This window comes from Saimiri boliviensis, chromosome 2, assembly GCF_048565385.1.
Source record: "Saimiri boliviensis isolate mSaiBol1 chromosome 2, mSaiBol1.pri, whole genome shotgun sequence".
Taxonomy (NCBI): Eukaryota; Metazoa; Chordata; class Mammalia; order Primates; family Cebidae; genus Saimiri; species Saimiri boliviensis.
The window spans coordinates 41,531,779-41,556,873 of NC_133450.1; the positions used below are offsets into that span (position 1 = coordinate 41,531,779).

The 25,095-nt window shown below is 36.9% G+C and overlaps 1 long non-coding RNA gene across 11 annotated transcripts in view; it reads right to left on the reverse strand.

Moving 5' to 3' along the window:
• Positions 1-25,095, reverse strand: part of LOC141583527 (uncharacterized) — a 327,776-nt gene that overhangs the window by 269,566 nt on the left and 33,115 nt on the right. For 6 of the 11 annotated variants that reach the window (XR_012516167.1, XR_012516175.1, XR_012516172.1 and 3 more), the window contains exons 4-5: positions 24,103-24,226; positions 12,389-12,472 (exon numbers count right to left, since the gene is read on the reverse strand). The exons of 1 other annotated variant lie outside the window; for it this stretch is intronic. This is a non-coding gene — a long non-coding RNA (uncharacterized LOC141583527). The remainder of the gene's footprint in view (positions 1-12,388; positions 12,473-24,102; positions 24,227-25,095) is intronic. 4 more of the 11 variants (XR_012516168.1, XR_012516174.1, XR_012516176.1 and 1 more) reach the window with 1 other exon arrangement.

Consider the following 25,095-nt stretch of genomic DNA (forward strand, 5'->3'; position numbering starts at 1 on the left):
GCACAGAATATTATGCAGCCATCAAAAATGATGAGTTTGTGTCCTTTGTAGGGACATGGGTGAACCTGGAAATCATCTTTCTCAGCAAACTGACACAAGAGCAGAAAATCAAACACCGCATGTTCTCACTCATAGGCGGGTGTTGAACAATGAGAACACATGGACACAGGGAAGGGAGCACTACACACTGGGGTCTGTTGGGCAAAAATAGGGGAGGGACAGTGAGGGGTGAGGAGTTGGGGAGAGATAGCATGGGAAGAAATGCCAGATATAGGTGAAGGGGAGGAAAGCAGCAAATCACACTGCCATGTGTGTACCTATGCAACAATCTTGCATGTTCTTCACATGTACCCCCAAACCTAAAATGCAGTAAAAAAAATATGGCTAGATTAGCCAGGTGTGGTAGTGGGCACTGTAATCTCAGCTACTAGGGAGGCTACAGCAGGAAAATCACTTGAACCTGGGAGGCAGAGGCTACAGGGAGGCAGAGGCTACAGAGGCTATAGAGAATAGAGTCAAACATTTAAAATTTCTGTTTCACCACCTACAAATCATGTACTCTGCGTAATTTACTTAACTTTTTAAGTCTCCATTTATTTATCTGTAAAGTTAATATAGTCGAGCAACAGAGAAAGGTAAGCTTCTATACCTGTGATAGGACCCCACTCTGGATCACACTGCTAGCATCATAGGAAGAAAGGCCCCATTCACAAAATATGCCAAAGGGTCAGAATTTGTGTCATTTTATAGACTGGAGATTATTATTGTTGTGGATAACTTTCTACAGCTGTGAATTTCCTCCATCTCAGCTAGAAAATGTGCCCTGTGATTTTCAGTTCCACTTATGTGTCTTTCTGCTATGAATGTAGGGAGAGAGAAGGAGGTACACTGTGGAGTGCACAGGATTTTTTTAAGAAAATTTGCCAGTCAGTAGGAATAATATTGCTATGATGTGTAGTCCCTTTATTCATTGTTGGTTTAACTTAATCCATGAACATTGTACATTTCATCATTTTTTCAGTTTGTTGCTTTGTTATATCAGAGTTGGTGTATGTGAAGACAGCATTATCAAAAAAAGAGGAAAGCTTATATCACTTTCTTACTTCTTTAATATCCTCTTCATTTTGGGATTGCTTATTTTCCCTTCATATCTTTTGCTAAAATCATGTTTAGTTGAAAGTGAAAAAACAAAGACTATTCTTTATTATTCCTTTCTGGTTTCAAAAGCAAAAATTAAAATCAAAGAAGACACCAGTACAATTAAGGTCTATTGTTTAACACCCCCACCCCACAAAAAAAAAAAAAAAAAAAAAAACAAGATTGAAACTGGACCCCTTTTTTTTCATCTTATAAAGAAATCAACTCAAATGGCTTAAAGACTTAAATATAAGATCTAAAACTATAAAAACTCTAGAAGGAAACCAAGGATATCCGTTCTGGACATAGGCCTTGCCAAAGATTTCACGATGAAATCTCCAAAAGCAATTACAACAAAACCAAAAATAGGTAAGTGTTACTAATTAAACTAAAGAGCTTCTGCACAGCAAAATAACTATTATCAGTATAAACAGCCTACACTATGGGAGAAAATATTCACAAACTATGCATCTGACAAAAGTCTAACTCCCAAAATCTATAAGGTACTTAAAGCAACAAGCAAAAAATAAACAGCCCCATTAAAAAATGGGCAAAGGACATGACCAGACAATTCTCAAAAGACAACATATATACAGCCAACAAGCACATGAAAAAATGTTCAACATCATTGTTAGAAAAAGGCAAATCAAAACCCCAGAAAGATACCATTTCACACCAGTTAGAACGGCAATTATTAAAAAGTCAAAAAATAACATGCTGGCAAGGTTGTGGCGCAAAGAGAATGCTTATATATTGCTGTCTGGGAATGTAAGTTAGTTCGACCACTGTGGAAACCAGTTTGGATATTTCTCAAAGAACTTATAACTACTATTCAACCCATTCATCACATTACCAGTTATATGTGCAAAGAAATGTAAATCTTTCTCCCAAAAAAGACACATACACTCGCATGTTCATTACTGTACTATTCACAATAGCAGAGACATGGAATAAACCTAGATGCCCATCAACAGTGAACTGGATTTTTAAAATGTGGTACATATATACAGGAAATACTATATCGCCATTTAAAAAATGGACTGCTGTTCTTTGCAGCAACATGGATACAGCTGGAGGCCATTATCCTAAGCAAATTAACACAGAAACAGAAAACCAAATAGCACATGTTCTCACTTATAAGTGAGAGCTAAATATTGTGTACACATGAACACAAAGATGGGAACAATAGACACTAGAGCCTACTGGAGAGGGGAGGTTAGAAGGAGGAGGAAGATTGAAAAACTACCTATCAGGCACTATGCTCGCTGCTTGGGGCATGAAGTCATTTGTACACCAAACCCCATCATAATGCAAGTTACCCATGTAACAAACCTGTACATGTACCCTGTGAACCTAAAATAAAAGCTGAAGAAAAACAAGAGAGAAACATGGAGAGAAAATGAAATAATTTGCCCAAGTGAGTAGAGCTCAGATAGGAACTCAGTTGTATTTGATCTTCAACAACTATGAAACTTGATACTTAAGTGGGACTTTTCCTTTTGTTGAAGAATTTTGTCAAAGATTCAATATTGAAGGTAACAATAAGCATAATCTAAAGAAGAGCTGCCAAACATATTTCTATAACTCTAACACAATTCTAAGTTGAAAAGAGATCATCATCTCATCATCTACCATCAGCAGATCGAAGGCTAAATACTGAAAAAGAGTTACTGCTGGGCAACAGCTGAGAGAGCGCAAGGAACAATGGACAGATAGACAGTTAATCTCAGTTGGCATGTCTGTCACCCACGTAAGGGAGCTCTGATCTGTGAGAACTCAGACAAGTGTCTCAAAGAACCAACACTTGGACACCTGCAACAGAGGGCTTCTTTTGGCCAGTATCAGCCAAGAGAGGACCTTAATTATAGGACTAGGTAAGTAAAGATTTTGTCTTTTGCATCTGATCTCCTCTCCTCTGTAAGTACTAAAATGAAAGGCAGGGGAAATATAGAAAAATTGAAGATTAGATCACGTCCTCTTCCCCTGTGGGTTCCAGTTGTGAGCATGGTCCAAGATAGGAAGAGAGAAAAGAGACTATGAATTGGATGTGAGACTCAACCTTTTAGAATTTGTTAGGAATTTTAATACTTGAAACCAAGTCTTAGTTACTAATGGGATACTATTCTTATCTTAAAAAAAGGAGGGGGGTCAAAACTGTAGGATTTGCCCAAGGGCAAGAGAAACAACAGAACATATTAAAAGATAATAGTTAAGGTGGGGCATGGAGATGTATCCATTTTTCCCCCAACAATTACATTTAAAAATTCAAAGCAATATTTGACAAAATGATACTAATCAGAGTAAAAGAAAGCCATTTCAATGGGCACTAAAGTTTAAAAAATGCAAGACAGTATAATTAGGTTTTTTTCAAGTATTCACGAGAAAAAATAATATTTGCCTATCAAGCATGTAGCTTGTAATCAGTGAAAAAGAATTACTTTTAATTTTATAATCTTTCCACACTGTTTCAATTTTTACCATATGTATGTTATAACAGTTAAAATATCAATTAAAAATGATTCTATTTATTTCTGGATATGAGACAATCTTTTGAAAATTTTTTAAAAATTTTACCCAAGCCTCCAATTGTTTTGTCTATTCACTTAAAAAGAATCAGGAAAAATATATTATTATTTTTACAAAAGTAACTATGTTCTTCATTGTACCATATCAGTCACTAGTTTAAGGCGAAAGAAACCACTTTGGACACTTTCATTCAAGTTCTCCTTACCTTGGGTTGTTTCCGGTATTTTTCTTAGTCCATTTGGGCTGCTATAACAAAACACTTTAGACTGAGTAACTTAACAACAACAGACATTTTTCACAGTTCGGGAGGCTTGGAAGTCCAAGATCAAGGCAGCATCCCACGTTTGGTGAGGGCCTGCTTCCTCAAAGAGGACACCTTTTCACTCTATCCTCACATGGTGGGAATGGGCTCTCTCAGGCCTCTTTTATAAGGGCACTAATCCTATTAATGAGAGTTCTAGCCTCATGACCTAATCATCTCCCAGTGACCCTCCCTCTTAACCTTACTGCCCTGGGGAATCTATTTTAGCCTCTGAGTTTCGAGGAAACACAAACATTCAGACCAAAGCAGTGTTTCTAACTCTAGCATAGCTGCCATTTGGGTAGGGTTGTGAAGTAGCCAGAGCTGTGTATTTTCACCTGCACCACAGCCATGCTTGTGATGAAAGCTACAGGAAGCAATGGACTGCTGCATGCACTGAAAGATCACATTTGCTGATGAGGGATTTCCAGAGTAATGCCAGCTCTGTCACTGAAATTTATCACACAGAACTTCAAACTCCAATTATCACTTATTTTCTCCACCTGCCTATCACTTGTATTTGACAGCCGTTTGTTGACAATCAAAGGGAAGTTTCCCATCCTCAGGTATTATGCTAGTGGGCCAGATTAACTTCTGGAAAGGTTTAATTATCTTTGAGAGGACAGCTCTTCTAATAATATCCCTTTATCTATCTTGTCCAAATTACTATTTGCTTCAGTGATTCTCATCCTGAGACTTAGCTCCCCTGTCACCATACGCTGAGTGGGCTTTGTTAAAAATCAGAGGCTGAGCCTTTTTTTAAGAAACACTAATACTGTGGCTACTTCCAGCTATATCTTGATACACAGAAATGCACTTGAGTTGTCTGTCAGGATAAGCATTAAAATTGGGTCACAGAAGAAAAAACAGGTTACAAAAGAGCCTGTGTGGAATGAGCTCTTTAAAATGAATGTGTATGTCTAGAAAAACACGTCAGTATATGATCAGTGACTATCTGTATGGTAGAAATACTAATTACCTTTATTTGCCTTATGCTGATGCACTTTGTGATTTTTTTTTCTAGTTCACCATATGTTGCATCGTTAATCATACAAAATAACAAAGCTATTTTAAATATTTGTTATTATTTCAGAGTTAGGGAATTTGAAAGATGATTAGGGAAGTCTCCAAACTTGAGAAAAATCTATAAAAAGACCTTCTTTTGAAATTGGCAATCGTGATACTCTACCCTTTTCCAACTCTTGTTTGTTGAAATTGTTTGTAACAAGCCTTCTTTCTGATTTGTCTGAATTTCTAAGCAGAAAGGTATGGGGAATGGTATGGCATCAGTAATTGAATAGCAGGCTAACAAGTCAGATTTTTTAGTACCTCTGTAGACAAACTGTGTGTGTAGGGGAAGAGAGGGAGGGTATTTGTGTGTGTGCGCGTGTGTTGGGGCGGGGGAGAAAGAGAGCGAAATCTTCTCTAGATGGTCCACTGAGAAAGGGTTATGATCACAGCAAATGAAGTTCTTCCAAAGTCCTCAACTGGAGACAGTAGCACACCCAAGATAGGGAGGAGTGTTTTTTTCCTGTTCACACCCCAAACTGCCCATGTGACTGCATGTTACAGCATTCGCTGGTAGGTAGACATTAGGTGACCCCAGAGCTTTCAAAGCGGACATCTCTTCTCAGCATGTTGGTGACCTGTGAAGCTTCCCAGAGACAGAGGGATGGGAAAAAATGGTTACGACTGTTTCTGGCTGATCCTTTGACGCTGGCATTTGGGGCAATATGTCTGAGGTATCTGTCTTTAGCCAACATGCTAAGTATTACTATTCTTCCATAAGAGAGAGGATATATCTTAGGCTTATAGGGATCCAATAAATAGCATTATTCTTATTTCTTGCCTGTCTTTAATAGCTAGAATCGCTTACAAGCTGAAAAGATGAAAATCAAAATGCCATATTTATTTTTGATAGAGCTGTTGAAGAACAAGTCTTAGGTGTGGGATACAATTGAGCTTCCTGACAATGAATCACCAAGTTAACTCTGCACAGACATAGGCAGTACTTGTGAAACTTCAGGCCTGTGTTTGTGTTATGGTACCCTGATAAATCTATAGCATGGAGGAGCTCATTGGATTGCTTGCTCTCTGTAGGCAGGCAGATGTCAGAGTGAACAAAAGTGAGAGGAATCCCAGCCTAAACACGTGTGGCTTCTTTTCTCAACTTACCAATCAGATAATCGAAGGCGTATGTGAGAAGGGCAGGGAGAGAGTCCAGGCATGGATGGAGAATACAAGGGGAATAAGCTGTTTACCTACAGTATTTGGTCTTACTTGCATTCTAGTCTTCACCATCACAATTAGCCCAATAAAGTTGGCAGAGAAGCGGCCAGTAAACTTTTTGAGTCTGTTTTCTCATCGTTATGATGGTGTGTTGGTCCAAATTAGTAATAACCTAATTAGGGTGATCTTTTGTAATCTAGTTTCTTCCAGAATTCTTCCCAAATTCCAAAATTTTACTCTATGTCTTTTTTTTCTTCCCTAAGGTATCACCACCCACTATATATGTTAAGTTCCCTTGATGTTAAAACAAAAAATATAAACAAGGTGGAATAGGTGCTAAAAAACATTTTAGAGCAATTAACCATTATTGGCCCAAGGGGAAGAAATCTGAAACCCTAAATACTAAATCATTTGTAAAAGCTGATTAAACATTCAAATAGAGAAACATTCAGTGATAATTCATAGCTTTCTCATCTATGAATACGTACTAAGCTAGAAGATAGTTTCCCAGTTTTATCCACATCCTGCCATTTGCTCGTATCTATTACTATACAGGACTACTCACTTTGAAACTTGAGTCATCTGAGAGAGAATATAAACAAACAAGACCACATTTGCTGCCAAAATTGGAGCTCAAGTCTGGCTGTTAGCCAAGTAGAGGTGATGGTGAAGTGTGGAAATTACCTAACAGTAAGGCTCAAATCTGATATAAGAATGTATTAACACATGATATAGCGTGGCCCTCAACTCAATCAGAAATTCACTTCTTATGCTGCTTTTTTTGCACATATTGGAACGGACACAGGGGATAAGCACAGATAAACTAAAGCACTAAGTTACCATTTGGCCCAGGCGTCCCCAAACTACAGCCCGGCCCGTGGGCTGCATGTGGCCCCCTCAGGCCATTTATCCGGCCCCGCGCCGCACTTCAGGAAGGGGCACCTCTTTCATTGGTGGTCAGTGAGAGGAGCACAATATGTGGCGGCCCTCCAACAGTCTGAGGGACAGTGAACTGGCCCCCTGTGTAAAAAGTTTGGGGATGCCTGAATTTTAGCCAAACAGGCAGAGTTAGTGAAAAGAAAATGGACAATCTATGCCCTTCATTCATTCAACAAGAATTTTCTGAGTACCTTCTATGTACCAGGCACTATGTTAGGAACTAGAGGTCATGGTAGTAAATAAGACTAAGTCCTTGTTTTGAGTTTTCTCCCAAATCAGACATTTTCAAAACTGATTGAAATAAAGTGATCTCTCTATCTTTAGCAAGACAGTAAACAGTAAAGAGAGCATGATGGAGTGGAGCATCCCAAACAGTAATTTGTCCTACTGATGATTCATCACAGAGTTTCCCCAGCCCAGAACAAAGTGAAAAGATCAGATGCATGTGAACATGGAGGTGGGGAGTGTAATTTGTTGGGTAAGGTTTGAAAGAATTATTGGAAAAATTATTTAGTCTAAACTTAATCCCTCCAAAGTTTTTGGTATACAAATTTTTAATAAAATTAAATTTAGCAAATAGTTGGTTCTCTTTTTATTGTCCTTATTTTGCAAACTAAAAAGCTAGCAACCCTATGTCAGTCCCCACATTGTTGTAAAAATGTTACTTGTTCTTAATTACTGAAGGTTTTGGAATTCCATTAGAAACAGTAAAGAAAGTGTGCAGGTTGAGTTGGCAGACTGTCTACACCCTTGAATGAAGAGGAGAGTGGGTAAATCTCAAATTAGTAGATATTGACATAGTAAGGAAAAGCAAGTTGACATATAGTAAGTATAAAATCCTTGAGTCAGCTATCCTTATTTTGTAGATTGTTTCTAAAGCCTGGGTCTAGATTTGTCTGTGATCACAGGCTTGTTGGGATGCAAAAGATTTTTCTTCAGGAACTCCAAATGCCCTATTCAACAGTGGCCAGTTTTTATTGTCTGGTTTTCATCCATTTTGGGGATAAAACTGGAGGAAGAGGAAGCTGGCAAAGTTCTCAGTAGGAAATACACAAACCTTACTCTTAAGAGAACAAATCCTACTTTTGCTATTTCTATATGAGACAAAACAAATGAGTAAATTATAACAAGCCAGATATGGAATATAAACAGAAGTCAAGAGCTCATATTTGAAAGGCAACTTATAGATTAGATATGTTTCTCCAAAATTCATATGTTGAACCTCTAATCCTCATGTGATGATATTTGGAGGTATGGCCATTGGGAGGTCATTATGGTTAGGTTACATCATAAGGTAGAGCTCCCATGATAGAATTAATGCCCTTATAAAAGAAGAGGAGACTCAAGATCCCCCTGTCTGTGTGTACTTACTAAGGAAAGGTCAAGTCAGGATATAACCAGGAAGAGGACCCTCCCTAAGAACCTGACCATGTGGCACCCTGACATCAGACTTCCAGCCTTCAGAATCATAAAAAATAATTGTTTGTTGACAGTCTATAATAATTTTTACAGCAGCCCAAACTAAGACAGAAATTGGTACTGACAGGTAGGATGCTGCTATAACAAATGCCTAAAAATGTGCAAGCAGTTATGGAACTGGGTAATTGGTAGAGGCTAGATGAATTTTGAAGTACATGCTGGAAAAAGTCAATATTACCATGAAGGGAGTTTTAAAGACTATTATTGAGAAGGCTCAGAAAGAAAAGAAGACAGATGGAAATAAAAGCCTCTATCTTCTTTGAGAATATATAAATAATACTCAAGAACAGAATATTAGTAGAAATATGGATGATAAAAGCCATTCTGATAATATCTCAGACAAAAATAAGCAACATGTTATTGGAAACTGGAGGAATGGTGATCCTTTTTATAAAGTAACAAAGAAGTTGGCTGAATTGTTCATGTTCTAATGTTTTGTGAAATGTGGAATTTGGGAGTAATGAAATTTTATATTTAGCTGAGGAGTTTTCTAAGCAAAGTGTTGAAGTAGTGGCTTGGTTCCTCCTGACAGCTTATTGTTAAATGCAAGAAGCCAAATGAATTGAAGATGGAATTGATCTTCTAATCTGTGTTTGGGGAGAGGTGGGTAGAGGGAGAAAAGACTGTCAAGCAAAAAGAAATCAGAACTTAAATCTTGGAAAATTCTCAGCCTATCCATACTATAAGAATGAGAACACATGTGCAGGAAAGAACTCTAAGAGTATGGGCTTCATGATTGTTTAATAAGGAGATTACTGCATGTGTGAACCACTATCCTAATCAGCAAACTCAGCAGGAAAGCTGCCAGTTTTAACTGAAGGGGATAGAGATAGGACAGAATGAAGAAAGACTGTCAAATGTCTTAATTTTATAAGACAGACTCAAGGAATTCTGTGGCCACAAATGTGCAGTGTCTGAAAATAAGGGAAGATTTATACTGAAGACAATTCAAAGATAAACAAGACTGTCTCCACAATTTCAAAGAAGGGGGGCCATCACTACAGTTTCAACATGTCAGACAGACCCACAGTTTTGAGTGACAAAGCTATTGGGACACAGCTACCAGAATCTTGGAGACATGACCCCTACTGGGCAGAGTTCTGGTAATAAGATCTCCAACTGGCATAGCACTGAAAAGGCAACCCTGACCAGGTAGAGCTTTGAAGGCAGGATCTCCATCCCAGTGTGTCCAGAAGAAGGGACCTCTACCCTGTTAAAAAAATTTTCATAACATTTGTTAGAGACAATATGGAAGATTTCATTCAAAAAGGACTATTGCCAATGGGGGCTTTTCAGTAGAGGAGACAGATCAGGTTCAATTCTGAAAACAACAAGGACAAGTAAAAACGTATAGCTAAGGAGTAGGATTGGTGTTGGGGTCAGTGGATTACTAAGAGAAAGCATTAAGGCTATGGGGAATTCTGGCAAAACTGCTTGACAGGTTTCTTGCTAAAGGTATACCAAAGTGGTAAGGTATCAGGGATGGGTAATTTTCACTGAACTGACTTTTCAGAATTCTTGCTAAAACTGAACTAACTGGCCTAAGGACAGAGCTCAAGGTCAAGACCTAATCAAAAGGAGTCTGACTCAATTTTAGTCAAGGAGAGAGTCTGTCAGACCTCCCTCTTGTTCAAGGGCAAAAGAGATAGTCTTCCTTTCTTTAAACAATGTAAGTCCATTTCTCATTCAGTCATCTTTGTTTATTAAGGACCAGTGGAACTCTTTGTTAAGCCTTTTTAGTAGAGAAGCCAGTCAAGAAGATTTATAGACATTGGGCTTAAATTATCTTTGGATAATACAGTGAAGATTGCAGAGGAAGTCCAACAAATTTCCTAGTTGGCAGTTTGAACATTTCTGAGATGGCATAGACATCAGTGTCAATATTATTATTATTATTTTGAGAAGAGCATGAAAGTGTTCATTTTAGCTCACAGGGCTTCTTTACATAGTCCAAATAAGGATAGGGGCAATCAGGTTTTAGTTCTCAATGGTGTCAAGTCAGAAGGATGGGAGAAAAATTGGAAACATTCGAGAGTTATAGCCAGATACTGGAGAAAACTAAAAGAATTGATCCTGCCCAGGCTAGAAACAAACAAACAAAACAGTACACCAAGAAATGAGAAATAGCTCAAAGGCAATGAATACCAACAAGGATAGATTGTAGTTTTCCACCAAAAGATAAAATATCTTTCTACAGTCATCCTCATTTTGATTAAAGTTAATCAAAATAAAGTTAATCAAATTAAAATTAAAGTTAATCAAAATAAGACTTCTTCTCTTTGTAAAATAAGTCTGGTCTCATTTAACTTGGCCCAATTATGTAAGAGCAGCAGTAACAGAGATTGACTGCATATGGCCCTTTTAAAGTCAGATTTGCTGGAACTTTTAACAGGGAATCTCAGATTAGACTTTCAAAAAGGCCTCTCAGGACTAGAAAACCAAGCCAAGAACTTGCCATTATACTTTGCCTGTCATAACTAGATTTCAGTGAATTCATCTTTTCTTGAGCTCTCCAAAATATCCTATGTTTCCTAGGCCAATCGGGAAATGACTAACTAGGAAATTACTCAACTGTAAGATTGGGAACTTTATCATCCAAGTATCAGAACAGCTTTTCCAAGAGGACCCTATAAGCATTTGTTCCTTAAGTCATTCTCAAGTTATTAAAACTGTCTAATCATATCTGATTCCAGGCACATCATACTCAAATATAACATTTCAGTCAAAACCTGGATAATAGAACAAATGTTTCCAATTATGTTCTGTTACAAGATGAACATACTCTTATTGAACTTAATGCAAATAACTATGTTACCATAAAGAATATTCAAAATTTTAGAGGGATCAGGTAGAGAAAGAAACAAAAGTTTCATTTTTATTTACAAAGATACAAAATCCAAATTGTTGACAGTTAGAGACTGCTTATTGGAAAAGAAAAAGAGGTTCCTTATATCTGGACTACAGAACTTTAAAGGGCCAGTAAGTTTTCAGCACAAAGTAATTAAAAAAAAAAAAAAAAAAAAAAAAAAAAAAAAAAAAAACACCACGTGGAAGGGAAATAATCAGCCCACTCTAGCCATTCTGTCCCACCTAAGGCAGGGTCTGAGAAGCACTTGCGAAATTCAGTCTAAAAGCAAATGATCATCAAAGACTGAGACCTAATCATAAGATCACAGAATGCTTCTCCTTTTCCCGCACCTTACCACCACATTAATAAGGCCTAGCCTATTTATAGCAGTTTGTTTTTTATCCATTACATGGTATCTAACTATAAAGAAAAGTTTACTAAGCAAACTAAGAGCCAAAAAACAGAAGTTGAAGAGTCAGAGCAAGCATCAGAATCAGACATGGCAAAGATGTAGGCACTAGCAGAGCAGGATTTTTTTTTTTAATTGTACTTTAGTTTCTGGGGTACATGTGCAGATCATGCAGCATTGTTGCATAGGTACACACATGGAAGTGTTGAAGAGTAAGAGCAAGCGTCAGAATCAGACATGGCAAAGATGTAGGAACTAGCAGAGTAGGATTTTTTTTTAATTGTACTTTAGGTTCTGGGGTACATGTGCAGATCATGCAGCATTGTTGCATAGGTACACACAAGGAAGTGTGGTTTGCTGCCTCCATACCCCCGTCACCTACATCTGGCATTTCTCCCCATGTTATCCCTCCCGGACCTCCCAATCCCCCCACTCTCCCTCCCTTGACCCCCCACCAACAGACACCAGTGTGTGATGCTCCCCTTCCTGTGTCCATGTGTTCTCATTGTTCAACACCCACCTACGAATGAGAACATGTAGAGTTTGATTTTCTGTTCTTGTGTCAGTTTGCTGAGGATTATGGTTTCCAGATTCATCCATGTCCCTACAAAGGACAAAAACTCATCAATTTTTATGGCTGCATAGTATTCCATGGTGTATAAGTGCCACATTTTCCTTGTCCAGTCTATTGTCAATGGGCATTCGGGTTGGTTCTAGGTCTTTGCTATTGTAAACAGTGCCATTATGAACATATGTGTGCATGTGTCTTTATAAGAAAATGATATATAATTCTTTAGGTATATACCCAGTAGTGGGATTGCTGGGTCAAATGGAATTTCTATTTCTAGGTCCTTGAGGAATCGCCACACTGTCTTCCACAATGGTTGAACTAATTTACAGTGTAAAATTATAGATTCAATGCTATCCCCATCAAGCTATCAATGACCCTCTTCACAGAACTGGAAAAAACAACCTTAAACTTCATATGGAACCAAAATAGAGCCCGCATAGCCAAGACAATCCTAAGCAAAAAGAATAAAGCTGGAGGCATCATGCTATCTGATTTCAAACTATACTACAAGGCTACAGTAATCAAAATGGCATGATACTGGTACCAAAACAGAGATATAGATCAATGGAACAGAACAAAGGCCCTGGAGGCAAAGCCACCAACAGTGTAAAATTGATCCTATTTCTCCACATCCTCTCCAGCATCTGTTGTCTCCAGATTTTTCAATGATCACCATTGTAACTGGTGTGAGATGGTATCTCAATGTGGTTTTGATTTGCATTTCTCTAATGACCAGTGATGATGAGCATTTTCTCATATGTTTGTTGGCCTCATATATGTCTTCTTTTGACAAGTGTCTGTTCATGTCCTTTGTCCACTTTTGGATGGGTTTGTTTGTTTGTTTCTTGTAAATCTGTTTTAGTTCTTTACAGATTCTGGATATTAGCCCTTTGTCAGACGGGTAGATTGCAAAAATTTTTTCCCATTCTGTTTGTTGCTGGTTCACTCTAATAATTGTTTCTTTTGCTGAACAGAAGCTCTGGAGTTTAATTTGGTCCCATTTGTCTATTTTGGCTTTTATTGCCAATGCTTTTGGTGTTTTGATCATGAAGTCCTTGCCTATGCCTATGTCCTGAATGGTTTTGCCTAGCTTTTCTTCCAAGGTTTTTATGGTGTTAGGTCTTATGTTTAAGTCTTTAATCCATCTGGAGTTAATTTTAGTGTAAGGTGTCCAGAAGGGATCCAGTTTCTGCTTTCTGCACACTGCTAGCCAGTTTTCCCAACATCATTTATTTAATATGGACTCCTTTCCCCGTTGCTTGTTTTTGTCAGGTTTATCAAAGATCAGATGATTGCAGATGTGTGGCATTGCCTCCAGGGCCTCTGTTCTATTCCATTGATCTATATCTCTGTTTTGGTACCAGTATCATGCCATTTTGATTACTGTAGCCTTGTAGTATAGTTTGAAATCAGATAGCATGATGCCTCCAGCTTTATTCTTTTTGCTTAGGATTGTCTTGGCTATGCGGGCTCTATTTTGGTTCCATGTGAAGTTTAAGGTTGTTTTTTCCAGTTCTGTGAAGAGGGTCATTAATAGCTTGATGGGGATAGTATTGAATCTATAAATTACTGTATGGGCAAAAACTGAAAGCATTCCCTTTGAAATCTGGCACTAGACAAGGAATTTGAAATAACTAGTTAATATGCTAAAAAGCCCTAAAGAATAAAGTGAACAGCATGCAAGAACAGACTGGCAGTATAATAACAGAGACAGAAATCATAGGGAAACAATTTTTAAATGCTAAAAATCAAAATTAAGAATGGCTTTGATGGTGCTATAGTTTGAATGTGCCCCCACCAAAGTTTATAGGTTAGAAACTTGATCACTAATATAGAGGTTGTGGGAGAGGGGACCTAGTGAAGGTAAGAGCTTTGCCCTCATGAATGAATTAATGTCATTATTGTGGAAGTGGGTTCATTATAACAGGAATGGGCTCTTATAAAAATATGAGTTTGGTCCTCTTGTTCACTCTTTCTCATCCTCTCTTTGCCCTTCTGCAATGCAATGACACACAAAGAAGGCTTTGCAAGATGCCATCCACTCAGTCTTGGGCTTCCCAGCCTCCAGAACCATAAGCCAATAAGTTTTTTTCCTTCTAAATTGCCTTGTCTGTGGTATTCTGTTATAGTAGCAAAAAATGGACTAATACCAAAAATTGGTACCAAGAATTGGAGCTGTTGCTAAAGCAAATACATGAAAACACTTTAGAAGTGAGTAATGGGTACAGGCTGGAACAGTTTTCAAGTAAATGCTTGGAAAAGCCTTTATTTTCATAAAAAGCACATTAAAGGTAAATCTGATAGGGGCTCAGCAGAAAAGAAGAGCTGTAGGGAAAATATTTAAGTTCCTAGAGATTACTTTCAGTTGGTCATGATCAGAATGTTTGTAGATATATAGTAAAGGCCATTCTGATGGGGTCTCAGATAAAAATGAAGGATATCTTCTTGGAAACTGGAGTAAAGCCTATTCTTATTATAAAGTGGTAAAGAACTTGGCTGGATCATGTTCATGTCCTTGGGCTCTGTGGAAGGCAGAGTTTAGGAGCATTGAACTAGGATATCTGGCAAAAGAAACCTGTGTAAAATTTGAAGGAGCTCTGTGGCTTCTTTTATTTGCCTAGAGTAAAATAAGAGAATAGAAATGATATAAAGATGGAATTTATAACTAAAAGGAAAGCAAACCGAGATTTTTAAGATTTGCAGCCTTGTTACATAAAGAACAAAACTTACAAGGATGCAGCCAAATAACACCTGATAAAGGGATTACTATGGCTAGAAAAAATCCAGGTTGTGTTCATCAAGATAATAGCAAAATGACCCTAAAGGCATTTTGGAAATATTTGAGGCTGTCCTTCCCATCCCAGGCCCAGAGTTTTGGCGGGCATAATGGTTTTGAGCGACAGGCCAGAGGTACTTTCCATAGGTTTGCTTCCCTGGGATTCCTCAAGACTCTACTCCCACATCCCAGCACAATACTCTCCAGATGCCCCAGTTCTGGCTCAAGCAGGCCTGGGTGCAACTCAGACCACTGCTTCATAAGTTACAAGCAGTACACCTTGATGGTATTCATGTGGTTCCAATTTTTCAGGTTTGCAGAGTACACAGGGTGTAGGGACATGGTAGCCCCCAGCTAGATTTCAAAAAATGTAAAAGACAGCCTGGGGGCCCAGGCAGAAACTTGTCACAGAGGTGGAGTTACCACAGAGATTCCCAAGTAGGGTAATGCCCAGTGGAAATGTGTGGCCAGAGCTGCCACAGAGATCCCAGAACTGTAATTACCAGCATATAGCACAGCCTAGGAGAGCTGCAGGCAAAAAACTACAATCCATGTGAGCTCCTACACGAGCTGAACCCAGCAAAGCCATAGGAACAGGGCTGCCTGAGGACTTGGTAGCCCAAGCCCCACCCTTGTGTGTCTGAAAGGTGGGACATGGAGTCAAAGATGATTATTTTCAAGCCTCAGGATTTAGTTTGGTTTGCTTCATTGGGTTTTGAACTTACTTGAGACTACTTTTTTAAACCTATTTCTCCCTTTTAGAATGGGAATATGTATCTTATGGCTATCCTACCTGTATTTTGGAAGTAGATAATTGTTTTTATTTTACAGGCCCACAGCTGGAGGGAAATTTGCTTCATGGTGAATCCTGTCTCAAGTATCACCCATATCTGAATTAGATGAGGCTTTGGACTTGGAACTTGAGTTGATGCTACAGTAAGTTAATACTTTGGGGCTACTGGGATGGAGTAAATGTATTTTGCACTTGAGAAGTACATAAATTTGGGGGTCCCAAATTTTGTGGCATGCTATGATTTGAATGTATCTCCCAAAGTTTAATGTGTCGGAATTTGATCACTAATGTGGAGGTTTTAGGAGGTGGGCCCTGATGAGAGGTGTTTGCGTAATGAGGGTTCTGCCCTCATGAATGGATCAACACCTTTATTGTGAGTGCATTTATTATCATAGGAGGGTTTCCTTATGAAAGGATGACTCCATCTCCCCTTGCTGTCTTTCTTACCCTACCTTTGTCCTTCTACCATGACATGACACAGTGAGAAGGTTCTAGCTAGATGCCAGCCCCTCAGGTTTTGACTTTCCAGCCTCCAGAACTGTAAGCCAATAAATTTCTGTTAATTATGAATTACCCTATCTGTAGTTTTATTAGTCCATTCTCACACTGTTATTAATACAAAGAACTGCCTGAGGCTGGGTAATTTATAAAGGAAAGAGATTTAATTGACTTTAATTATTTCTGCATGGCTGTGGAGGCCTCAGGAAACTTACAATCGTGGCAAAAGGAGATGTAAACATGTCATTCTTCACATTGCAGCAGGAGAGAGAAGTGCAGAGTGAAGTAGGGTAAATCCCTTATAAAATCATCATATCTCATGAGAACTCACTATCATGAGAACAGCTTAGGGGACTAGCCCCCATGATTCAATTACTCCCACAGGGTTCCTCCCAGGATATGTGGAGATTATGGGAGCCACAATTTAAGATGAGATTTGGGTGGGGACACAGCCAAACCATATCAGTGGTATTCTGTAATAACAGCAAAAGCAGACTAAGATAGATGGGCTTAGTATACCGGATCTGAAGGAAGAATCTCTAAAATTGAGGATATATCAATAGAAATCTCCTAAACTAAAAAGCAAAGAGAAAGAAAACTGGAAAAATAAAACAGATTATCCAAGAACTGTGGGATAACTAGAATAAAGGAACAGAATAAGTACTTGAAACAACAATGACTGGGCATTTCCCCCAAGTTAATGCCAGACACTAAACTGCAGATTTGGGAAGCTCAGAGTAAATCAAACAGGATAAATGACCAAAAAGATAGAAAACATGGACAAAACAAGAAAACCCTATACCTATAAAACTACAGAAAAGCAAAAATACAGTAAAACAATCCCAAAAGAAGCCAAAGAAAAAAAGCATATCACCAACAAAGGACCAATGATCAGAATTATATCTGACTTTTCAGAAATCATGCAGGCAAAAATAGAGTGATTTGAAGAGTTGATAGAAAAAAATGCCAAGCTAGAATTCTGTAAATCCTGTGAAATTATCCTTCAAAACTGACATTTTTTAGCCTTAATTAATCTAATGGATAAATTTGTTCAAGGTGATAATAGAGATAATGTATCTGATTATTTATATACTTTTATGTATATGTATGCTATTTATACATATATAAGTGAAATGAATGATAGCAATGATACAAGGGACAGAAGAAAGAAATTGGCATTTTGTTATTATAAGCTGCTAACACTTCTCTTGAAGTACTATAGTGTTATTTCAAAGTGGACTTGAATTAGTTGGACATGTATATTCCACACTATATGGCAACTACTCAAAAAGGTAAAATATATATATAATTGGCATGCTAAATAAAAGAAAATTGAATTATACAAACTGTGCAATTAGAAACACAAAATGCAGAAAAAAGTAGAAGATAAAAATAGGAATAAAGGCAAAAAAAATTAATAGAACTGCAAAAAGAAACAGAAGAATTCACTATTATAGTTGAAGAGTTTAAGATTCCTGTAGAAATGGATAGATCCAGCAAGCAAGAAGGGTACAGTTGAACTCAACAATACTATCAATCGGCTGAATGTAACTGACACCTAGATACTACTACATCCAACAACAGCAGAATACACTTTATTCTCAAGTGCATATAGAACATTCACCAAGGTAGACCACATTCTGGGTCATAAATCTCACCTTAATAGATTTAAACGAATAGAAATGATATGTCTGTTCTTAGATCAAAATGAAATTGAACTAGAAATCAGTAACAGAAAGAACTGGAAAATCCCAAAATACATGGAGGCTAAGCACATTCCTTAATAACATATGGGTCAAAAAACAAATCTTAAGAGAAATTTTTAAGTATTTTGAATTTATTGAAAATTCAAATACAACATCAAATTGTGTGAAAGGTAGTCAAAGTGGTGCTTAGAGGAAATTTATAGCATCTTCTTCATGTATTAGAAAAGAAGAAAGATCCAAAATCAATTGTTTATGTTTTTATCTTAGAAGACTGGAAACAGCAAATTAAACAGGACATAACCAGATAAAAAAGAAATAAAATTAGAACAGAAATCAATAAAATTGGAAATATAGAAAATCAGTGAAGCTGAAAGCTAGTTTCATTAAGATTAAAAAGATTAATAAAATTGATAGGGCTCTAGCCAGACCAAGGAAAGAGGAATATACACCATAATTTATCTCAGATATGCAAGGCTGGTTCAACATTGAAAATCAGTTGAGGTACTACATTACATCAAAAGGCAAAAAATAAAAATCACATGATCACATTAATAGATGCAGAAAAGCATTTGACAAGTACCAATACCATTCATGATTTAAAAAATAAAATCTCAGTATACTAAGAATAGATGGAAATTTTCTCAACTTAAAGAGTACGTACAAAAAAAACTAAAGTTAACATCATACTAAATGTTTACAAACTGGAAGTGTTCTTAATAAGATCAGGAACAAGGAAATGATGTTTCCTCTCATCATTAGTTTTTAACATCATACTGGAAGTCTCAGCTAATGAAACAATACAAGAAAATAAAAGGAATACTGATAGGGGAGTAAGCCATAAGCCTATCTTTGTTTGCAGATGACATAATCATCTATGAAGAAAATCCAAAAGAATTATGGAATAAGCAATTATAGCAAAGTTGCAGGATAAAAGATTAATATACAAAAATTAATCACTTTCATATAAAACAATACCATTTACAGCAGCATCTCATAAAAATGAAATACTTTGGAATAAATCTAACAAAATACGTGCAAGATCTATAAGAGTAAAACTACAAAAGTGATTAAAGAAATCAAGAGCAAATTAACAAAAAGAGATACTCCATGTTTATGGGTAGGAAAACTTAATATTGTCAAGAGGTCAGTACTTTCCAATATGATCTATAGATTTCGTTCAATCACAATCAAAATCCAAGAAATTTATTTTGTGGATACAGTATTGACAAACTGATTCTAAAGTTTGTATGGAGAGGCAAAAGACCCAGAATAGCCAACACAACATTGAAAGAGGCCAATAGTTGTAAGACTAACAATACCCAAATACAAGACTTACTATAAAGCCATAGTAATCAAGAGAGTGTGCTATTGGTGAAAGAACAGACTGATATATAGCAGAAAAATACACAAGTGATACAGAACAGAGAGCACAGAAATAGACCCACAGAAATACAGTCAAATAATCTTTGACAAATGAGAAAGAGTAATACAGTACAGCAAAGATAGTATTTTCCACAAGCAGCGCTGAAAAAATGGACATTTACGTATAAAAAACACGAATCTAGACACAGATATTATACCCTTCATAATAATTAACTAAAAATGGATCATGGGACTAAACATAAAATGCAGAACTATAAAACTCAAACATAACATAGGAAAAAACCTAGATGACCTTGGGTATCATAATAACTTTTTAGATATAACATGAAAGGCATGATCTATGAAAGAAATAATTGATAAGCTGGACTTTATTAAAATTAAAATCTTCTCTGCAAAATACAGTGTGGCTAGAACAAGACAAGCCATAGATGAGAAGAAAATGTTTCTGAAGACAAATCTGATTTAAAAAAAAAAAAGAAAGAAAAAACTATTACCCAAAATATAAAAAAGGACTCAAAATTCCACAGTTAAAAAAAAAAAAATTAAAAAACAGAACAGAGATCTTGAGACCCCAAAGAGGATACACAGATGGCAAAAAAGTATATGAAAATGTGCTCCATATCACATGTCAGAGAATGCAAATTAAAATAATGATATACCACAATGCACCCATTGGAATGACCAAAATCCACAATACTGACAACACCAAAGGCTAGTCCTGATGGAATGGAGCAACAGGAATTCTCATTAATTACTAATGAGAATGGAAAATGGTAAGGCTACTTTGGAAGACTGTGTAGCAATTTCTTACAAAACTAAACACACTGTTACCATATGATCCAGCAACTGTGCTCCCTGGCATTTACCCAAAGGAAATAAAAACTTATATCCACACAAAAACCTCCACATGGATTTTTATAGCAGCTTTGTTCATAATTGACAAAACTTGGAGGCAACCAAGATGTACTTCAGTAGGTAAATAAACTGTGATACATACAGAAAAAGAAGTATTATTCAGTGCTAAAAACGAGGTATCAAGTCATGGAAAAACATGAAGGAAGTTTAAATGCATATTATTAAATATAAGAAACCACTCTTAAAAGGCTGCATACTATGTAATTCTAACCATATTATATTCTGGAAAAATATAAGGCAAAACTATGGAGACATTAAAAAAAATCAGTAGTTGCCAGAAGTTAGTGGGTAGGAAGTGATGAATGGGCAGAACACTGGATTATTTTATGGGGGAGGGGGTAGCAATGTGTTCTCTTTTTTAAAATTTTACCTTAAGTTCTGGGATACATGTGCAGAATGCGCAGGTTTCTTACATAGGTATACATGTGCCATGGTGGTTTGCTCCACTGATCAACCCGTCATCTAAGTTTTAAGCCTCACATCCATTAGGTATTTTTCCTAATGCTCTACCTCTCCTTTCCCCTCACCCACCAACCCTGATGGGCCCTGGTGTGTGATGCTCCCCTTCCTGTCTCCGTGTGTTCTCATTGTTCAACTCCCACTTATGAATGAGAACATGTGGTGTTTGGTTTTCTGTTCCTGAGAACACAGGATCTTTAGGGCAGTAAAACTACTCCCTAAAATACTATAATGGTGGATATGTCAGTACACATTTGTCCAAACCTTTAGAACAGACATCAACAGTGAACCCTAATGTAGACTATGGACTTTATGATATGTCAATGTATGTTCAACTGTAACAAATGCACCACTCTGCTGGGCAATGTTGGTAATGGAACCAGGGATGCATGTGTGGGAGTAGGGAGCATATGAGAAATATTTGTACTTCCTTTCATACGGCTGTAAACCTAAAACTGCTTTTTAAAAATCCAATGAGATTATTTAAATGGTACAACTGACAAGGGAATTTGTTTCTGTGGTATGTAACACATTTTAAAATAATAAGTGGAATTATAATAGATAACATTATACTAGGACATATGAAAAGAATAGTGACAAAAATTTAGAATTTTCAGACAATTTCTGAAATATTTATATTAATATTTACCCATGCAAACATAATTTAGGGAAGATTAGCATCTCTTCTTATATGAGAATGCCTTTACATGAAATTTGATATAGTAACTAATCAAATTATCTTTAACATGTCTACAAAGTTCAAGAACAAATCTTTTGGGATTTTCCAGGAGGCTCTCTGGAAAAGCTCAAGTCAGTTTAAAAATAAGATTTCATTTAGGATTTGATTTCAGGAACGTACAATTGCCAAAAATATTTTTTAAATCTTAGCTCTTTTAAAAGTAAAATTCTCAGTTCTCTTAAATAATCAAGGGCATGATCAAGGTGAACATAAATCACAAAAAAAAAATTCTGATAAAACACAGAATCTGTTTCCTAAGCAGATTACTTGAAAGATAAAGTAAAACCATTTTACAATTTCTTATTAACAGCAGATCATAATCCATGAGAATGTTGTCATTTTTGACAGAGAGACACCAAAATTCTAGGTTTACAGCAGTCTACTTTTGATATTGAGTTCATTATTTTAAAAAACTTTCTAAAATAAACGTATTTACTCTTTTTTTCGCTCCCTCCCTCAATATATTTACCCTTAGCTAGCTCAACTACACATAAAATTACTTCTCTGCAAACCTTCTACCACTTTCTGTATTTATTCTGATTTAGAGACTTTTGCCATACATTTCCCTCTCTCATTCTAGAATAACCAGCCATTCTACTTCACAATAAAATTGCTCTTTTTTCCTTAACAAAAACACATCGTTTATACCTTGTACAGCTATATCAAAAAATATATCCTACTTTTCTTGTAGACTTTGCATGCAGGGTTGTTTCTCTTATTATTTTAGTAGTTTTATTGCCATATAGTAATTTTAGACCATTAGTAAACTTTTAAACAGAGAAACTAGGAGGAGATGACTGTGAACTACCTGTCGCATACCAGTGTTCTCTGAAAGACTAGCAAATTTTTTCAATACATCATCTCACAATTTTATAGGCATATGTGATTTCATAATACAGATTCTTGATGTCACAAAAATAATGTGTTTATTAACAAGCTCGAATATAATTGGTCTCTCCATATAATATCATATATAAAGAAGCCAAACGTAAACTTCTACTTAGCAAAATGTAATAGTACATTTGCTTACAAATGATATAGACTCTTAATATCTAACTTAGCATAACTCTAAAAGATTAGAGTCACCAAAATATTTTGGAAATATATTTTTAGATAGACACATACCATTGAACAGGGCTGGCTATCATCTCCAGTTATTTCCCTGCTAAGTATTTTTTAACCTCATATGACTAGTAGACCCAAGTAGATTATAGGTCCATATTATATTTCATGCTGATAGCTCAGAATACACAGCTGTTTTTATTAAACCAATACTATTACACTAGCCCCCTTTTTAGGGATTATTTATCCAACCCATGTGAATTTGAAATACATTTTAGTTGGCTGCTACATTTCTGGGAGTTTGGGAAGACAATTCAAATGAGCACTTATTTCTTTCTAAACCATGAGGACAGAACTACTTTAAAGGATTTTATAAACTTGGTAATAGTATGTAGAAGCAGGGAAATATACATGATAATATACAGGCATATGCACAACAGAGATAAGATGCAAATTGAGATCTGTGCTTTTATTTTAAAGTTTTAGCCCTGAGTCAGGCATAAAAACAAAAAAAACTTAACAGTTTATGAGAGTTGTTTTTCACTTTTTGCTCCATATTATGCTTTTATCCAAATTGTGTTTCTATCAGATGGAATAACTTAAGGTTACCTGCTCAGTATGATGGTGAATGTTTTTACCAATATTTAAGGAGATTTTAAAGATTTCCTTTTGCCATGATCTGTAATCTTACCGAGGTAATAAACCACATTTCAGACAAGACACTGAGGGAACATCAAGACTGTCTGGGTATATCCAGAGCCTTATCTGTTACTAATTAGCTTTTTTTCTTTTCAGCCTCAGGTAGTTGCTTTTGGGGGTCTGAATTCCTTGAGAGTCCCACATCAGGGACTATAGGGAGCTGAGAAGCTGAAGTGGGAAGGGAAAGGCTTGGCAGAAGCAACAGAGTGGTGAGGGACATAGAGGCTTGAGAGAACACTAAGGACACAAAGGAGCTGAAGGGAAGACAAAAGGTGGTAAAAGGAGAAAGGAGGAGTGCAAGTGACGGGAAGGGAGAGGTCTTAGAGGAGCCATTTTGGGGACATGTTTCCCAAAGATGCTGTCGAAGTTCCAAATTTGACACGAGTTCAAGAAGGGAAATTTTGCTGACTGAGAAGTCCCCATGGGAGAAGTGGGATCAAATAGAACAGAGAGGCCACACAAGGATCCAGGAAAATCATTTCAGCCCAAGAGTCAGTGAGGGAACCCCACTGAAAATAAGGAGCCTGGAAGAACTTTCAGCCCAGGAAGTACCTTTAATTTTAAGAATGAAACTGTCCCTACCATGCAACAATGGACTACCATTCAAAGCACTGGCTCAAAATCTGGACTCACCAATGGATCCCTGATCAATCAGCCAAGAGTGAAGACAAAGACTTCAAAGGTGCATATTCGAGGTCTCAAGTGGGAAGTGTGGGGATCCAACCATGAATCTGATCCCCAGTTGTGGAAGCCATAACTGTTAAAGAAAAAATATATATTTAGACATCTGGTAATGACTTGTTAAAGATTCTATTCAAAAGAGATTATGGTTATGGGGCTTGACAGTAAGGGAGAAAGATTGGGCTCAATTCTGTATACAACAAGGACCAGTAAGGGCTGTATAGCCAAGAAGCAGGTTTGGTGGTGGGAAGGTCAGTGGTTTTGTAAGAGGAAACATCAAGGCTATGGGAGGATTCTAGCTAAACTGCCTGACAGGACTCTTACTGAAGTTAGGGAAAAGTGGTAAGATAACAAAGGTCAGAGAATGGCATTGAACTGACTCATCAGGATTCTTACTAAAACAGAAATAAATAGCTCAAGGACAGAGCACACAGCCAGGGCTTAGTCAGAAAGGGGACTCAGAGGAGCCCGATTCAAGTTTGTTCAAGGAGAGAGTTCACTGTCATCCCCCGTGTATCTAAAGGGCAGAAAACTGGACCAAAGATTTTATTCAAAAGTCTTAAAATCTCATGAAGTTTGCCTTGCTAGGTTTAGAACTTGCTCGGAACCTATTACCCCTTCCTCTGTCTTTCTCTCTTTTGGAATGGGAATGTATCTCAGGCCCAGCCAACCACTGCATTTTGAAAACATGTCATTTCTCTGATTTCACAGGTTGGAGAGGAATTTTGCCTCAGGATAAATCATACCTCAAGTCTCTTCCATATCTGATTTAGACAACATTTAGGTAAGACTCTGGATATTAGAATTAACACTGGAATGAGTTAAGACTTTTGGTTCTGTTGTAATGGAATAAATGTATTTTGCAAGTGAGAAGGACATAAATTACTGAGGTCTAGGAACAGAATGCAATGGACTGAATGTTTGTGTCCCTCCACATATGGAAGT